The sequence below is a fragment of the Bufo gargarizans genome, chromosome 4 (assembly GCF_014858855.1).
Source record: "Bufo gargarizans isolate SCDJY-AF-19 chromosome 4, ASM1485885v1, whole genome shotgun sequence".
Classification (NCBI taxonomy): domain Eukaryota; kingdom Metazoa; phylum Chordata; class Amphibia; order Anura; family Bufonidae; genus Bufo; species Bufo gargarizans.
The window spans coordinates 418,770,784-418,787,559 of NC_058083.1; the positions used below are offsets into that span (position 1 = coordinate 418,770,784).

At 45.1% G+C, this 16,776-nt stretch overlaps 1 long non-coding RNA gene across 5 annotated transcripts in view; it reads left to right on the forward strand.

Annotated features, from left to right (window-relative positions):
• Positions 1-10,236: 10,236 nt before the first annotated feature.
• LOC122934283 overlaps positions 10,237-16,776 on the forward strand; it is an 898,769-nt gene continuing 892,229 nt past the window's right edge. For all 5 annotated transcript variants that reach the window (XR_006388647.1, XR_006388648.1, XR_006388650.1 and 2 more), the window contains exon 1: positions 10,237-10,410. This is a non-coding gene — a long non-coding RNA (uncharacterized LOC122934283). The remainder of the gene's footprint in view (positions 10,411-16,776) is intronic.

Consider the following 16,776-nt stretch of genomic DNA (forward strand, 5'->3'; position numbering starts at 1 on the left):
AGTTCGTCTGTGAGATCCAGGTTCTGCCACCGATCTCGAGGTGCAGTGAGAATACAGGACGTATGCATACGTCCAGTTGTGTGAACACTGCAGCTGCAAGGACATATGCATACGTCCTGAAGCGGGAAGGGGTTAAAGGGTTTTTCCCATCTCATTAAGTTATATATATTCACAGTATATGGGATACCAGGCAGATAGGTGGGAGTCTGACTGCTGGAACCCCTGCCGATCCTGAGAATGTAGACCTGCATAGGGAATGGATAGAGTGGTGGACACGCAGGTGCAGTCCCCACTATTCACTACAGGCACAATTATGTCCCATTCTCAGGATTGGTGGGGGCCACAGTGGTTAGACTTCCATAGAGCAGTGGTCTCCAAACTGTGGATCTCCAGATATTGTAAAACTACAACTCCCAGCATGCCTGGAGTGGACAGCCTACAGTTGTAGTTTACTGAGGGCAGTGATGCAGCTGAATTCAGGAAAGCGCCCGCAGCTGCTGACCGAAGCTCCTAGCATTAAGTAATGCTGAGAGCATCAGATTATTATGATCTGCGGATGACACTTATGGAGGGGGCTCTGCGGATGACACTTATGGAGGGGGATCTGTGGATGACACTTATGGAGGGGGATCTGCGGATGACACTTATGGAGGGGGATCTGCGGATGACACTTATGGAGGGGGATCTGCGGATGACACTTATGGAGGGGGATCTGCGGGTGACACTTATGGAGGGGGATCTGCGGGTGACACTTATGGAGGGGGATCTGCGGATGACCCTTATGGAGGGGGATCTGCGGATGACACTTATGGAGGGGATCTGCGGATGACCCTTATGGAGGGGGATCTGCGGATGACCCTTATGGAGGGGGATCTGTGGATGACGCACCGTTTATAGCATATTATGCGATATGTGTCATCCACAGATCCACCCCATATCAGTGTCATACCGGGATCCCTCTCCCTATAAGGCCCCATTCACACACCCAAAATTAGCATAACAGAATTGCCGACCCATTCATTTCTATAGGGCAACACGGCGTGCACAGATCCCCCCCCCCCCCATAATCGTGTCATCTACAGATCCCCCTCCCTATAACAGTGTCATCTACAGATCCCCCCCCCGTAACAGTGTCATGACATCCACAGACCCCCGATCCCCCCTCCCTATAACACTATAAGAGTATCATCCACAGATCCCTCCCCCCTATAACAGTGTAATGACTCATGACATCCACAGACCACAGATCACCCTCCCCACCGCTCACATTTGAACATGATTTCTCTAAACGGTAAAGTAGTAAGCACTGTAACACTGTAATCATCCAGGCTGCACTGACATTAACTTTAAAGGGGTTCTGCACTTTCATTTAACTGATGCTCTACACGCTGATAGATCATCAGCTTCTGATCAGCGGGGTCAGACACCCGGCACCCCCGCCGATCAGCTGTTTGAGAAGGAACCTGCGCTCCAGCAGCACCGCGGCCTTCTCACTGTTTACCGCCAGCCCACTGACGTCACGGCTCACGACTAGTATCAACTAGCCTGAGCGCGGCTAAGTTCTGTTCACTTGAATGGAGCTTAGCCGCGCCCACACTAGTTGATATTAGTCGTAACTCGTGACATCACTGGGCCAGCAGTAAACAGTGAGAAGGCTGCGGTGCTACTGGAGCGCCGGTGCCTTCTCAAGCAGCTGATCGGCGGGGTCCCGGGGGTCGGACCCCTGCCGATCAGAAGCTGATGCTCTATCCAGAGTATAGATCATCAGTTAAATGAAAGTGCAGAACCCCTTTAACTTTTAAATCAGGAAGATTCAGGGAATCAGGGGCAGCCGCCAGCCAGCTCTCCTCTCAGACTCAGTCAGATCTAATCTGTCTAGTTAGAAATAAGAGACTTAGTCCACTAAGTCACTACTTGTAATTTGTACCTTATATTATTAAATTAACCTGCTACACACCTTTCACCACTAGGTCTGGTCTTTGGTCAGTCTCAGTCCAGTCTGTCTGTGTCTGTTCGGTAATATCGGTAGGTTGGTTAGGGTAGGGCCACGCCACACTGTCTCGTCTCTCTCAGTCTCTAGTCTGGGCCTGGGCTGGCTGGCTTAAGCAGGTTAGACTACAGCTACAGGCAGTGGGTGGGCTGCTCACGGTGACGTCACGCGCCGGAGGAGGAGCAGGAGCGCCGCCCGCACTGCTGAGCCTGAGGCTCTCTGAGCTAGTCTCGACTAGCGGCAAGCTGATTATGCACAGCACTGCCGCCAGTCTGCCACTGAGTCACTGTCTCTGTCTGAGTCGAGTCTGACTGACTCAACTCGTCAGGTCCTGGGGGCGGGGCTGAGGACGCGGCGCGGCGGCGGTGGGTGAAGAGAGTGAGAGACCGCAAGTGAAGTCCGCAACGCAACGGCAGATCAAATTCATCTGAGATGTGAAGATGTCCGACTCCGGTACAGTGCGCAGCAGGCACGCAGCAGCAGTGCGCACATCCCATGTCACAACTCACATACCATATCCAACCAACTAGCCTAGTACCAAAATGAATGGGGGACATTTTAGTTGGGGGGGGGGGGCACAGCTTGATGTAGGGGGGGCCGTGGCCCCCTCTGGCTCCCCCCAGCGACGCCACTGCTTCTCTCTCCATAGAGGCACGAGACAGGACTGCCCCCTGTCACCACTCTTGCTTGCTCTAGCGATCGAGACACTGGCAATCAGGGTTAGAAGAAACAATACCAAAACAGGTGTGACTATGGGTGACAGAGAAGTCTGCATAGGATTGTACGCAGATGACATGATCTTATATCTATCATCTCCCTCCACATTTCTTAGAGAAGCAGTGGCACTGATAAATGAGTTTGGGGAATTTTCGGGCCGAAGAATCAACTGGCAAAAATCAGTATATATGCCTCTAGGCAAAACAAACTGGACAGGTCCCTCTCATATAGAAAGATTGAAGGTAGTATAAACTTTCAAATACCTCGGAGTAAACATCACTAAAAGACACTCTCAGGCCTTGTCACTTAACATCTACCCTTTAATTGCCCATATACGGAGCAAACTTCAAAGTTGGAAGAATTTGCCTATTTTAGTGGCAGGCCACATTAACCTAATCAAAATGATAATACTTCCCAAAGCTCTTTATACTTTCCAACATTCGGAAATATACATACCCAATTCAGTATTTAGAGAAATAGATTCCCTAACTATGGTTTTTATTTGGGGAAGATCCCGAGCTAAACTAAGCTTAGATACATTAAAAAGCAGGCAGAAGGGGGTATGGCACTGCCGGACTATTATATATATTACTTGGCAGGCCAGCTGAGGCTTATTAGCTCCTTGGTATTCTTCTGTAGAGCTTCCCACTTCAGAATACTTCTTAAAAAACTACCTAAATTGCCACACACTATGGCCAATCCTGGAAATGCCACCTAAGTTCCAGTAAACGTTGTTGTCACTTCACAAGTTGGCACAAATGGCCTGGAGGGAGGCAAAATCATTGGCTCATTTTACAGATATTGTATCCAACATACCCCTGTGGGATAACCAATCGCTACCGCAGTTGCAGGTGGTTATAGGGGCAGACAGATGGTGGATGGCAGACGTTAAAACCCGTTGGGGATGTGTATGATCAAGGAGTGCTAATGACATTTGAGGCACTGTTCCAGAAGTATCAAATCCCCAGATTACTTTTTCTCATACATACAGCTCCAATCAGCCATACAGAGCAAATTCCCGAATTCCAACACTACAATCTCTAAGTACCCACTTATAGGAGTCGTAAAAACCCAAGGACTCCATTCACGTCTGGTACAAGCAAAGGTCAACGCTAACCCCCATAGGATAATAGATAAATGGAAAAGAATGATACCCACACTTACAGAAGAATCTATAATAGATTTATTAGAATCACATTTGCAAGTATCGCCAGCAGTCAATAATAAAATAATTCAATTATACATCATCCACCAAATATATCTCACACCTAGTAGACTGTACAGAATGGGCAGGGCATCCTCCACGGCATGTCCAAAACGTGGGGAAATGGAGGCGTATTTTTGGCATATGATCTGGAATTGCAACCCGATTGCCACATTCTGGTGGTTCTGGGATGTTGTTTCTCGCGCCTGCGCCGTGTGCTTCTGTATTCGGCGCAGTGACTGTCAGACCTCTCCCTGCGCCGAAGATGCCGCACGGCGCAGGCGCGAGAATTCGGCCGAGATGGAGCGAAGTAGGCTGTCAATCTAGACAAGAGGGACGGGCTGGAGGAACGAGATGGGCGGCAGACATGGTGAATAGACGGAGCCTCTAGGTGCTGAAAAGACGCCCACATAGCACCTAGAGGCTCATTTGCATATCAATAAAAGTATTTTTTCACGGTTATCCTCAGCAGACAAAGGTAATACAAGAACACGGTTAGGTACAGCAGACACTAGCAGATCGCTAGTGTCAGACAGCTAAATAGGTCAAAATCTGGTGGTAGAAACCCTTTAAAATAGCTCAAGAGGTTAACTTAAGAGCTCAATGCATTGTAGGTAGTGAGGGCAGGTGGGATTAGCCTCAGGGTGAGGGCAGTGGCGGCCATCTTAACTGAATAGTGAAATTGCAGTTTTATGCAGACTGGTTGCTAAGGGCTGAATCTTATTAAATATGGGGTAAGTCAGTCTTATAGTAACTGATTCTGGAATATCATGCTATTAGTAACTACATATATGAAAATTGAAATGAGTCTAAATGTGACAGTTATCCTTTAAAGATATCCCATTTTGTGGCTAGAACTAAAGCCTAATTCACACTTGAATCGCAGACCACTGATGTGTGAACAAAGACATTAAAATCAATGGGTATGTGTGGGTATGGAGAACATGGACAGACACGTACCCATTGATTTTAATGTATTTTTTCACACATCAGTGGTTTACCACTGACCTTGGGTCTGTGAAAAAATCCATTTGATCCTGCACTAATTTGGTCCATGATGTGAAGTCTATGGGTCTGTGAAAAACCATTGACAAAACACGGTGACAACAAAACATGTTGGGTTTTCACAGACCTTTGGCGTGGGGATGCTCCGTAAATGAATTCTCAGCTGAGCTGTGTCCACAGTATATGCATGACACACAGAGGGCAAAAACACACGAACCAAATATTGGACATCTTCACAGACAAAACATGGATGGATTTTCCACAAACATGAAAGGGACACAGAAATGTGAACAGAACCTAATATAGAGTATTTCTCACACCAATCAATATCTGGGTGGCTATTGGCATCACTCACTTTTTTATGTTTCCCAATCTAAAGCAAGAAAACACTAAACCCTGCAAATTATTATAAAGAGCTACTGTTATATTTTAGGAACTTCCAGGAAAAGAGCTGGACACAGTCCCGGAAATACTAAAAAAGAAAAAAAAAAAAAGAACACAAAATCCCATAGCTGCTTGTAACTACTGCGAAAATTATTATAATGACATATATAATTATCAGAACGTTTACAGTAATTAAAATATTGCTTCTCAAACTGGGTTCACACAACCCCTAAAAAAACTCCACAATAAGCTTGTTTTCATTTCTTGGCACTTGCGTTTTTTTTCTGGCATTTTTTGCGCACATAGGGGCAGATTTATTACGACTGACCTTGCCAAACGCCAGTTTTGATCTGCGCGTTGGAGTGAATATTTTAAGAGGCACATGCCTCTTAGGCCTCATGAACATGACCATATTTTTCTTCCGATACGCATTTTTTGCGGCTTGGATGTGAACTCTTTCATTTCAATGGGCAGCAAAAACATGTGGGCAGCACACCATGTGCTGTCCACACCCATATGTCTGCATGTCCGTCCCGCAAAAAAACAGAACATGTGCTATTCTTGTCTGATTGCTTACTAGAATAGGCATTTCTGCAATAATGTGGAACGCGCAGAACTGGAAAGTGCGGGGCGCACACAGCCGGTACATGTGTTTTGCAGATCTGTGGCTTGTGGACCGTAAAATGGATATGTTTGTGTGCATGAAGCTGTAATAAGTTGTGCTTTTCTAAATGCATCTGTACACTATAGGCCTTTAAAGAGGATCTGTAACCGATCCGGACATTATCATATAACTGATGAAGAATCCCAGCAGAATTTATTCTAAAGTAACAATATGTCCCATATTCTAGGACGCGTTTCGGCTAGACGGCTAACCTAGTTGAAAAAGGCTGTCTAGCCGAAACGCGTCCTAGAATATGGGACATATTGTTACTTTGGAATAAATTCCTTATGAGCATTCAAGTCACGTCTGCTGGGATTCTTCATTTTTTGCACGTGGAATTGGTCCTGTCCCGTGCGGCGTGCATCAAGTGCTGGCCGACTTATCCTTATTATCATATAACTAGCGGGTTGTGTAGGTCATACTGATAGTACGTTACAGCGCTTACTAGATTCGCTATGTGCCTCTCCGTTCGCCCCCTCTGCCCCTCGTATTGGTTTCCCACCTGGTATGTAAATTCATACCATAGGTACAGGGAGGAGGAGATGGCCCTGTTTCTCAATGGGCGTCTCCTTCTCCCTGGCTGTAGTGCAGTCCAATTGCAGCGGAGAGCCTCACAGCCAGGGAGAAGGAGATGCCCATTGAGAAACAGGGCCATCTCCTCCTCCCTGTACCGATGGTATGAATTTACATACCAGGCGGGAAACCAATACGAGGGGCAGAGGGGGAATGGGGCATACAGAAAATAGTAAGCGCTGTAATATGTAGTATGACCTGCACAACCCGCTAGTTATATAATAATGTCTGGACCTGTCACCGCGAAATGCAGCACAATCTGCAGGCAGCAGGTTTAGAGCAGGAGGAGCTGGGCAGATTTATATATAGTTTTGTGGAAAAAGATTCAGTAAAACTTCTCATTTATTCATTTAAACCTCTGCTCTTTTTATGCATCGGAGTCATGTGTGTGGTGCCACTCAGTGACTGACCGCCTTCCCTGCATGCAATACCACTACACATCTTAGGGTACTTTCACACTAGCGTTCTTCTTTTCCGGAATAGAGTTCCGTCCTAGGGGCTCAATACCGGAAAAGAACTGATCAGTTTTGTCCCCATGCATTCTGAATGGAGAGCATTCTGTTCAGGATGCATCAGGATGTCTTCAGTTCAGTCTTTTACTATTCATGATGGAGATAATACCGCCGCATGCTGCGGTTTTATCTCCGTCCAAAAATCTGGAACACTGCATGTGCAGACCAAAAAAAAATGGAAAAAAATTGCCGGATCCGTTTTTCCGGATGACACTGGAAAGATGGATCTGGCATTTTAATGCATTTGTAAGACGGATCAGGATCCTGATCCGTCTTACAAATGCCATCAGTTGGCATACGTTTTGACGGATCAGGCAGGCAGTTCCATCTCCGGATTCCTCTGCCGCAAGTGTGAAAGTACCCTTATCTGCTGACATATCTAGTTTGAGATTCTGAAACTGGAGATCCCCTTCAATTTGAGAGGAATGAGTAACAACAACATTTATATTGTCTCAGCATTTTCTACAGAACGTGTATTCCGAAAGTCACCTATATTTATGTCCTTCACAGCTCATAGAAATCAGTATTTGACTGTTAGCGTGCTGCCACACTCCATTCTTTTTCCTGGTGTTTTTGTGGGGTGTAGAACACACCATAAAATTCTATCCTTTGTGTTATTTGGGGGGGGTTGTTGTAATATTTTTTTCAAGGCATGCTTTTAAGGTATTTATATTCTACTATTGGCCAACACGTAACATCTGGACACAGCAATTATTATTGAAAAAAAAAATCACAAATTTGGCAAAACCTACATTTTAAAAAAATATAAAAAAGACAAAAACAATGTAGTAGACGCCACCATTAAAATGCCAGTATAAAAAAAAAAAAAACATTGGCCAGTGCATAACATCTGGTAGTGGTAGTTTTTGCTTCAAAAAAAGACATAGGGCTCATGCACACGACAGTATGGCTTTTTCAGTGTTTTGCGGTCCGTTTTTTACGGATCCGTTGTTCAGTTTTTTGTTTCCGTTGTGTTTCTGTTTCCTTTCCGTTTTTCCGTATGCCATATACATTATACAGTAATTACCAAAAAATGGGCTGGGCATAACATTTTCAATAGATGGTTCAGCAAAAACGGAAAGGATACGGAAGACATACGGATGCATTTCCGTATGTGTTCCGTTTTTTTTTCGCTGACCCATTGACTTGAATGGAGCCAAGCACAGTTATTTGCGGACAAGAATAGGACATGTTCTATCTTTTCACGGTACGGAAATACGGAAACGGAATGCACACAGAGACACTTCAGTTTTTTTTTTGCTGAACCATTGAAATGAATGGTTCAGTATATGTACCACATACTGAACTAAAAAAACGTCCAGTATACTGAACGCAAAATACTGTCGTGTGCATGAGCCCATAGGGGGTCATTTATCAAAGACTGGTGTGCTACGCAGGTCTTGCTATCCCCTGCACCGCAAGAGGATGCACTTAATTTATGGCGAGGTGCACACGTCTTGTTATAAATCCTCCAGCCGTCCGTCCATGAAGAATGAAATCTACACCTCTTAGATGGCGTAGATTTTAGTCACCATTCACGCCACAAAGGTTACGTAAATGAGGATAACTGTGTTGGGGGCGATGGCACCACTCACACCCCGATCCGACACGCCCCCTTTTCAGAGATCGATGAGGGCAGCGTAGAAACACCATTTACACCTAAATTTTGGTGTAATGGTGTCTAAAAAGTCACAAATTCACAACTATGGGTAATTTTTATCCCATAGACATCCATTGGTATCTGCACAGACGGATCCGCACCTATAATGCAAACGATTGTATCCGTTCAGAACGGATCTGTTTGCACTATGAAGAACAAAGTCAAAACGGATCCGTCCTGACTTACATTGAAAGTCAATGGGGAATAGATCCGTTTTTTAATTGCACCATATTGTGTCAGTGAAAACGGATCCGCTTCCATTGACTTACATTGTAAGTCAGGACGGATCCGTTTGGCTCCGCATCGCCAGGCGGACACCAAAACGCTGCAAGCAGCGTTTTGGTGTCCGCATCCAGAGCGGAATGGCGGCTGAACGGAGCCAAACTGATGCATTCTAAACAGATCCTTATCCATTCAGAATGCATTGGGGCTGAACTGATCCGTTTTGAACCGTTTGTGAGATCCCTAAAACGGATGTCACAAACGGAATTCAAAACGCCAGTGTGAAAGTAACCTAAGAGATGTTGTTTGTAAACGTTCATTTTTTTATCAGGCACATGAAAAACGCATGAAAACTGATTGCACCCGCGCAGAAGAAATTGAAACACTGAAAGCAATCGCAGACAAAACTGACTGACCTTGCTTGCTAAATGGTACGGGTTTCACTAAACGCATCCTGACACAAGCCATATCTTTTGTGTAAAAAAGAGGTATAAAAGTCCAGCTACACAGTGACATGTGTAAGGTAACACAAAAGGGTATGGCTACATGTGTCCTAACGTGTTCTAATAGTGTCGCAATTCCACATGTTGCAACTGTGACAGTTGCAGGAAAATCCGACTTGGGTGGCTCTTTTGTAACCGTCACGTCGCAGTCACAGCATGTGCCATAGTGACAGCATTGAAATTCATTCCATGAAATGTCCCCATGTAGCCGGACGCTAAAGGGGGCACTACAATTTACTGAAAGTTAGGACAGGTGACAACATGGTAGACATTATGGATGTCACAGAGGTTGTCACTAGGGATGGGTGAACTTGTGTTTTCAAGTTCGATGTACAAGGTTCGGGTTATCTAAAAATTCCATTATGAATTCCGCTACTGCGGACCACAAGTTATGGGCTGTGGTAGCGGAATCCATAAAGGAATTCTTAGATAGCCCAAACTTTGTACGCCGAACTTGAAAACACAAGTTCGCCCATCCCTAGTTGTCACCCACTAGGGTATATACCACAGCAACAGCACCCACAGTATTACCACAGGTGCAAGCACCGGGAGACGCCAGGCTGTGCTCTTTTATAACTTAGTGCACATCATGTCCTATTTTCCATGTTACTACATTGAAAATGCAGAGTTTTAATATTTATGTATTCACTATTATCACGAACAGATTTAGTGTGGCAGACATATCGCCACAGATAGTTCTATGACCGTGCACAGCTCCTGCTTACTGCCGGCACATCCCCTCCCAGAAAAGCGCGCCATCATGCAGCGCTCGGGAGCGCGCCCCAGTGGGTGTGAGGGGGAGCGCGCCTCTGTGACAGCTCCAGGCTGCCTGTTGACAGCTCACTGCAGGGAACTGCCAGTCAGGGAACTTCCAAGCAGCTGTGCAGCTTTCCATGGCACTGGCTCTCATACAGCCTGCACTATGCACAGCTCGTCCACTGCAAGGCAGTCCTGTCACCACCCAGCCCCTGTGCAGGTAAGTACTCCAGTGGGTGATAACCATGTGGTATGTACTGCAGTGTGCTAAAGTAATGCAATCCTACTGAACGTAGAGCAGGTATTAAAGGGTGCATGATGAAAGCTCTCTCTCTATATAGCTGGGAATTGTACTGAAAAGCATTGCTGGGAGTTGTAGTCCTAGTCCTTTGGCACCTGGAGAGAAATTATGTCTATATATAGAGGGAGAGAGAACTTTCTTGTAAAGTTCACAGCTTGATGCTTCTCTCAGGTAACAGAAGTGACCTACCTGCTCCTGGATTCTCCACTAATACTTTGCAGGATATTTTGGAATATAAAATGACATAAATGTTTAATTGCTTGTAAAATCTTTTATTTCTCCACACGTTTTTCTCTCCTATTTATTACATTGCCATGACTGCTCGCCCGATACCAACGTTTGCCTGGGCTGGCGCCAGTGATAGGTTCTCTTCTTTCCTGTCGGGTTCATTTAAAATTGCTGTTTCACTTAGAGAAAAAAACTGCAAAGAGGAAGTGTATGTGCGGTAGATGGAGAGCGATCAGAGACTTGTCTGACTCTACTCAAACTTCCTGTTTCTTTTTAAAGCTTAATTCTGAAATTCAAATAAAGCTGAAGTGATGCCGGTGGGTAACCGCAGAAGGGGTTACGTGACAACCTGTTGCTGTCACGTGACCTGTTTTGGCGCCACTTACAAAGTAGACTGCTGCATCCTCTCCGTGGTACTTGCCTGTAATAGTGCCCTCTTATGTGCCACGTGCTGATGGAATGTGGTGGCTGTAAGTGGCAGCTTTGTGTATGGCTTGGGTGATGGATGTGGTGTACTGTACGGTTGTATATGACAAGCCCTCCAAAAACCCAAGGTCATATATAGAGGAGGGAAGGGATCTGACTCACTAAGAATTGACATAATAAAGGTTTGTATGAGAAACATAACTCACCCTTGTTTTCACAATATTGTATACTGTACTCTTCATAATTAGAGGGTTGACATCAAATCTGGGGATGTCCTTTCTTATATCAGTAACATTTCATAGAGAGAGGAGATTACACATACAGCACATCAGACCCTTTCACTTTTTTCTCATTTTATTATGTTGCAGCCTTGTGCAAAAATTTTAACAAAAGTTCACATTTTCCTCTTCATTCTGCCCTCAATACCCCATAATACCAAAATGAATACAGAATGTTACAAATCTTTGCTGATTTATGGAAAAGGAAAAACTAAAATCAGTATTCAGACCCACTCAGGGCTAATAGCAGCGAACACAGCCTCAAGTCTTCTTGGGTGTGATGTCACAAGGTTTACACACATGGATTTGGAGATTTTTTGCCATTCTTCTCTGCAGATCCTCTCAAGCTCTGTCAGGTTGGATGGAGACCGTCGGTGGACAGCCATTTTCAGGTCTCTACAGAGATGTTTCATTGGGTTCACATCAGGGCTCTGGCTGGGTCAGTCAAGGACTTTCACAGAGTTGTCCCTAAGCCACTCCTGTGTTGTCTTGGCTGTGTGGTTAGGGTCATTGTCTTGTTGGAGGGTAAACCACCAGCCTGTCTGAGGTCCTGAGCACTTTGGATCAGGTTTCCATTACCGTAAGTATATTTCTGTATTAACTGTGACCAGTTTCCCTGTCCCAACTGCTGAAAAACACCCCCACAGAATGATGCTGCCACCTCCATGCTTCACTCTACTGGTCAGTGCCTGGTTTCCTCCAAACATGACACTTAGAACTGAGGCCAAAACTTTCTTGGTTTCATTAGACCAGAGAGTCTTTCACAGTCTTGAGTATTTTAGGTGTTTTTTTTTTTTTGCAAACTTTCTTGTGTCCTTTCCTAAGGAAAAAAAATAAAAATTAAATATATATATATATATATATATATATATATAAAAAATACAATGCATCAGCACTCTGCAAACACAAATAACGTACAATAATGCCATAGTTATAGAAAATATTCTGGTGATAATGCTACGCTTATTTTGTAAATTTGAGATTCCATAACGGCCACTATAAAATTCAGGGAGTGCAGGTTCCGCATTCATATTGGATCCACTCTGCTTTTTATCATTTTTGGTGCCAAATGGCCTCCATTAAATTCAGGGAATGCAGGTACCAACATGCATGCTGAGCCTACTCTTTACCTCTCCTGGTGCCAGATGATAAAAAGCAGAGTGGACCCAGCATGCATGTGGAACCTGCACTCCCTGAATTGTATGGTAGCTGTCATGGCACATAACAGGTAGAATTTAGTGTTAAGTTCCCGTCTTACAGAGATCTCCTTGACGTGTGGCAGACGGGCCCAAATAATTTTGTACAAAATGTATTTGCCAAGAATCTCAAATTTACAAAATAAGCGTAGCATTAGCACCAGAATACTTTCTATAACTATGGCATTATTGTACTTTATTTGTGTTTGCAGAGTGCTGTTGCATTGTCTTTTTTGCTTTACGTTTCTAGCCATGGCAGCGTGCACCTGCGCATTGGGATGTGCTGACTGACCCCCTTTTTTCTTTTACTGAGGAGAGGCTTCTTTCTGGCCACACTGCCATAAAGCCCAGATTGGTGGAGGGCCGCAGTGATGGTTGACCTTCTGGAAGTTTCTCCCATCTGCACCCAGGATCAATCCAGAGTGACCATTTGGTTTTTCCTTACTTCTCTTACCAAGGCCCTTCTTCCCTGATTACTTAGTTTAGTGCGGAAACCAGCTTTAATAAGAGCCTTGGTTGCTCCAAACTTTTTCCATTTAAGAATTATGAATACATATGTCCATCTAAAATGTAAGTTTTTCCATTTTAATAAATTTGCAAGAAAAATCTAAAATTCTGTTTTCACAGTCTCACTATGGGGCATTGTGTGTAGATGTTCTGCAATAACTCTGGCACGAGAACTACATAGCTCTGTCCATTGCCCAGTGGATGTTGCTGGTTATACCCTTTAACTTCAGTGGGAGCAATGCAGCAGTCACCAGCTCTATCCTGTACATAAAGAACAGAGCTGTGTCATTTCAGAGCCAGAGCTACTGCAGCTACTACAGAACAGCTTGTTGCTGGGGGTGTGAGGTGTCAGATCCCCACCAATCAGATAGTGATGCCCTATCCATAGTTCCTGTCTTACCAGATGTGATGTGACACCCAAACGATAGACAAAGTTAGTCGGCATCTCCTGCAAGTATGAAGTAAATTTGCAGGTATGCCTTGCCATGGCTGAAACTTCACAAATAAAGGCAAAAGAAAACACAGGACCTTTGGTGACGTCACTGCACTCATCACATGGTCTATCACCATGGTGATGGCCATGTGATGAGCGCAGTGACGTCACCAAAGGTCCTTTTCTCCCAGATCCTCAAAGAAGAAGAAAGAAGACAAGCCGGGCTGCGTGAACAAGTGGATGAGGTGAGTTTATTTTATTCTAATTATTTTTTAACCCCTCCATCCCTAATTTACTTAGCATTCTGTATTAAGAATGCTATTATTTTCCCTTATAACCATGTTATAAGTGAAAATAATAATGATCGGGTCCCCATCCCGATCGTCACCTAGAAACCATGCGTGAAATTTTCACATAGCCCCATTCACTTCTATGGGGCCTGCGTTGCATGAAAAACACACAATATAGAGCATGCTGCGATTTTCAAGCAACGCACAAGTGGTGCGTGAAAATCACTGCTCATGTGCACAGCCCCATAGAAATAAATGGGTCCGGATTCAGTGCGGGTGCAATGCGTTCACCTCACACATTGCACCCGCGCGGAAAACTCGCCCAAACACAGAATATATGGACCAATAATATATTCCCTATATAAAATGAATATGAGGTACTTAGCAAATATATTTTGATCAAAATAATTTGTGCCAATCCACTATGGCAAGGTGACCTGATTCTGGATGGAACCTACTCTATGATATCTCTCTCTGTGGCAGCAGGCACAGCATACATGTGGAGCAGAGTGCTGTTGGATTGCATTTACTTTACTTCTACATTTTTTTATTTATTATATAGTGACTTGTACAGTGGGAGATATGATTATACATTTGTAGATGAACATGATATGTCATAGTGACTCTTTAGGTTAGGGTGTTAACATGGTTGCCTGGACAATAATCTTAGTTTTACATAGGCTTAGAATAGCATAAAAAAAAGGAAAACTCACCTCAGAGATGCTCCACTTTTGAAGCTTAGTAAGTCCCCTTTCTTTTCGCAGGCGATGCCTGTCCAGTCAGTCACTGGCCAATGGAGCGCAGCCTCTCCATTCATATCTGTGGGAGTTCTGGAGATAGCCGAGCGCAGTACTCAGCTGTCTCCAGAACTCAACAAAATGAATGGAGTGTCTGCCCGCATGACGGACTGGACGCTCCATTCATTTTGGCATGCCCCACGAGATACGGGGTTCTTGTTCTCCTGATTGGTGGAGGACACAGGACTGCCATCGATCTAATAGTTATCCCCCATGGTGTAGATAGGGGATAACGTCATATAGCCAGAATAGCAGTTTTAGACTATATTTGTAAGAAAACTGCATGTCTGCCACCTAGTGGCATCTTCATGCAAAGCATTTAGTGGTGGTTTTCACTATGGTTCTACTGCCCTTTTTATGCTAATACACCGTGGTCAGATGTTTATTTTTAAGTTAGAGATGAGCGAATCAATTTGTACAAATTGATTCGTTCATCAGAGCAGTGAGGGGCTGTCCACGCTGCTGAAGGGGCTCCTCCTGCTGTTTGATTGACATCAAATATCATGCCTTGCTCCGAGTAGCACAGAGACTCTACTGCCGCTACCGGAACAACAACTGTGCATGCGTCACTACACGTCTGGGTGCAGGGGGATATTTACCAAAATAACTGTGCCAGAATTCTGGGTCAATTTGCACCCAAAAAATGAGCATACATGGCTTCTATTGTATTGATGTGGTTCCAAGAGGGGATTGCTTGGTGTGAAGGGGCCAGGCTTAAGATGTGTCAATGTGTGACAAAAATGTTATGCAAAATAAGGCTACTTTCACACTTGCGTTCGGGGCTCTGCTTGTGAGTTCCATTTGAAGGCTCTCACAAGCGGCCCCGAACGGATCCGTCCAGCCCTAATGCATTCTGAGTGGATGCGGATCCGCTCAGAATGCATCAGTCTGGCACCGTTGGTCCTCCGCTCCGCTCAGCAGGCGGACACCGGATGTCCGCCTGGCCGTGCGGAGGCAAACGGATCCGTCCAGACTTACAATGTAAGTCAATGGGGACGGATCCGTTTGAAGTTGATACAGTATGGCTCAATTTTCAAACGGATCCGTCCCCCATTGACTTTCAATGTAAAGTCAAAAGGGATCCGTTTGCACTATCATGGTATTGCAAACGGATCCGTTCTGAACGGATCTAAGCGTTTGCATTATAGGATACCAGACGGATCCGCACCTAAACGCAGGTGTGAAAGTAGCCTAAGCCAACTAAGGCCTCATGCACACGACAGTATTTTTTCACGGTCCGCAAAAACGGGGTCCGTAGGTCCGTGATTCGTGACTGTTTTTTCGTCCGTGGGTCTTCCTTGATTTTTGGAGGATCTACGGACATGAAAAAAAAGTCGTTTTGGTGTCCGCCTGGCCTTGCGGAGCCAAATGGATCCGTCCTGAATTACAATGCAAGTCAATGGGGACGGATCCGTTTGACATTGACACAATATGGTGCAATTGCAAACAGATCCGTCCCCCATTGACTTTTAATGTAAAGTCAGGAGTCCCTTTTATACCATCGGATCGGAGTTTTCTCCAATCCGATGGTATATTTTAACTTGAAGCGTCCCCATCACCATGGGAACGCCTCTATGTTAGAATATACTGTCGGATATGAGCTAGATCGTGAAACTCAGATCCGACAGTATATTCTAACACAGAGGCGTTCCCATGGTGATGGGGACGCTTCAGGTTAGAATATACTAAAAAACTGTGTACATGAGTTAACTCATTGGTAGCCAGTGGGCCCCCCCTCCCTCCCCTGTAGTTAACTCATTGGTAGCCAGTGGGCCCCCCCCTCCCCTGTAGTTAACTCATTGGTAGCCAGTGGGCCCCCCCTCCCTCCCCTGTAGTTAACTCGTTGGTGGCCAGTGGGCCCCCCCTCCCTCCCCTGTAGTTAACTCGTTGGTGGCCAGTGGGCCCTCTCCCTCCCCTGTAGTTAACTCGTTGGTGGCCAGTGGGCCCTCTCCCCTCCCTCCCCCTCCTAATTCAAATCTCCCCCCCTATCATTGGTGGCAGTGGAGAGTACCGATCGGAGTCCCAGTTTAATCGCTGGGGCTCCGATCGGTAACCATGGCAACTGGGACGCTACTGCAGTCCCGGTTGCCATGGTTACTTAGCAATTTGTAGAAGCATCATACTTACCTG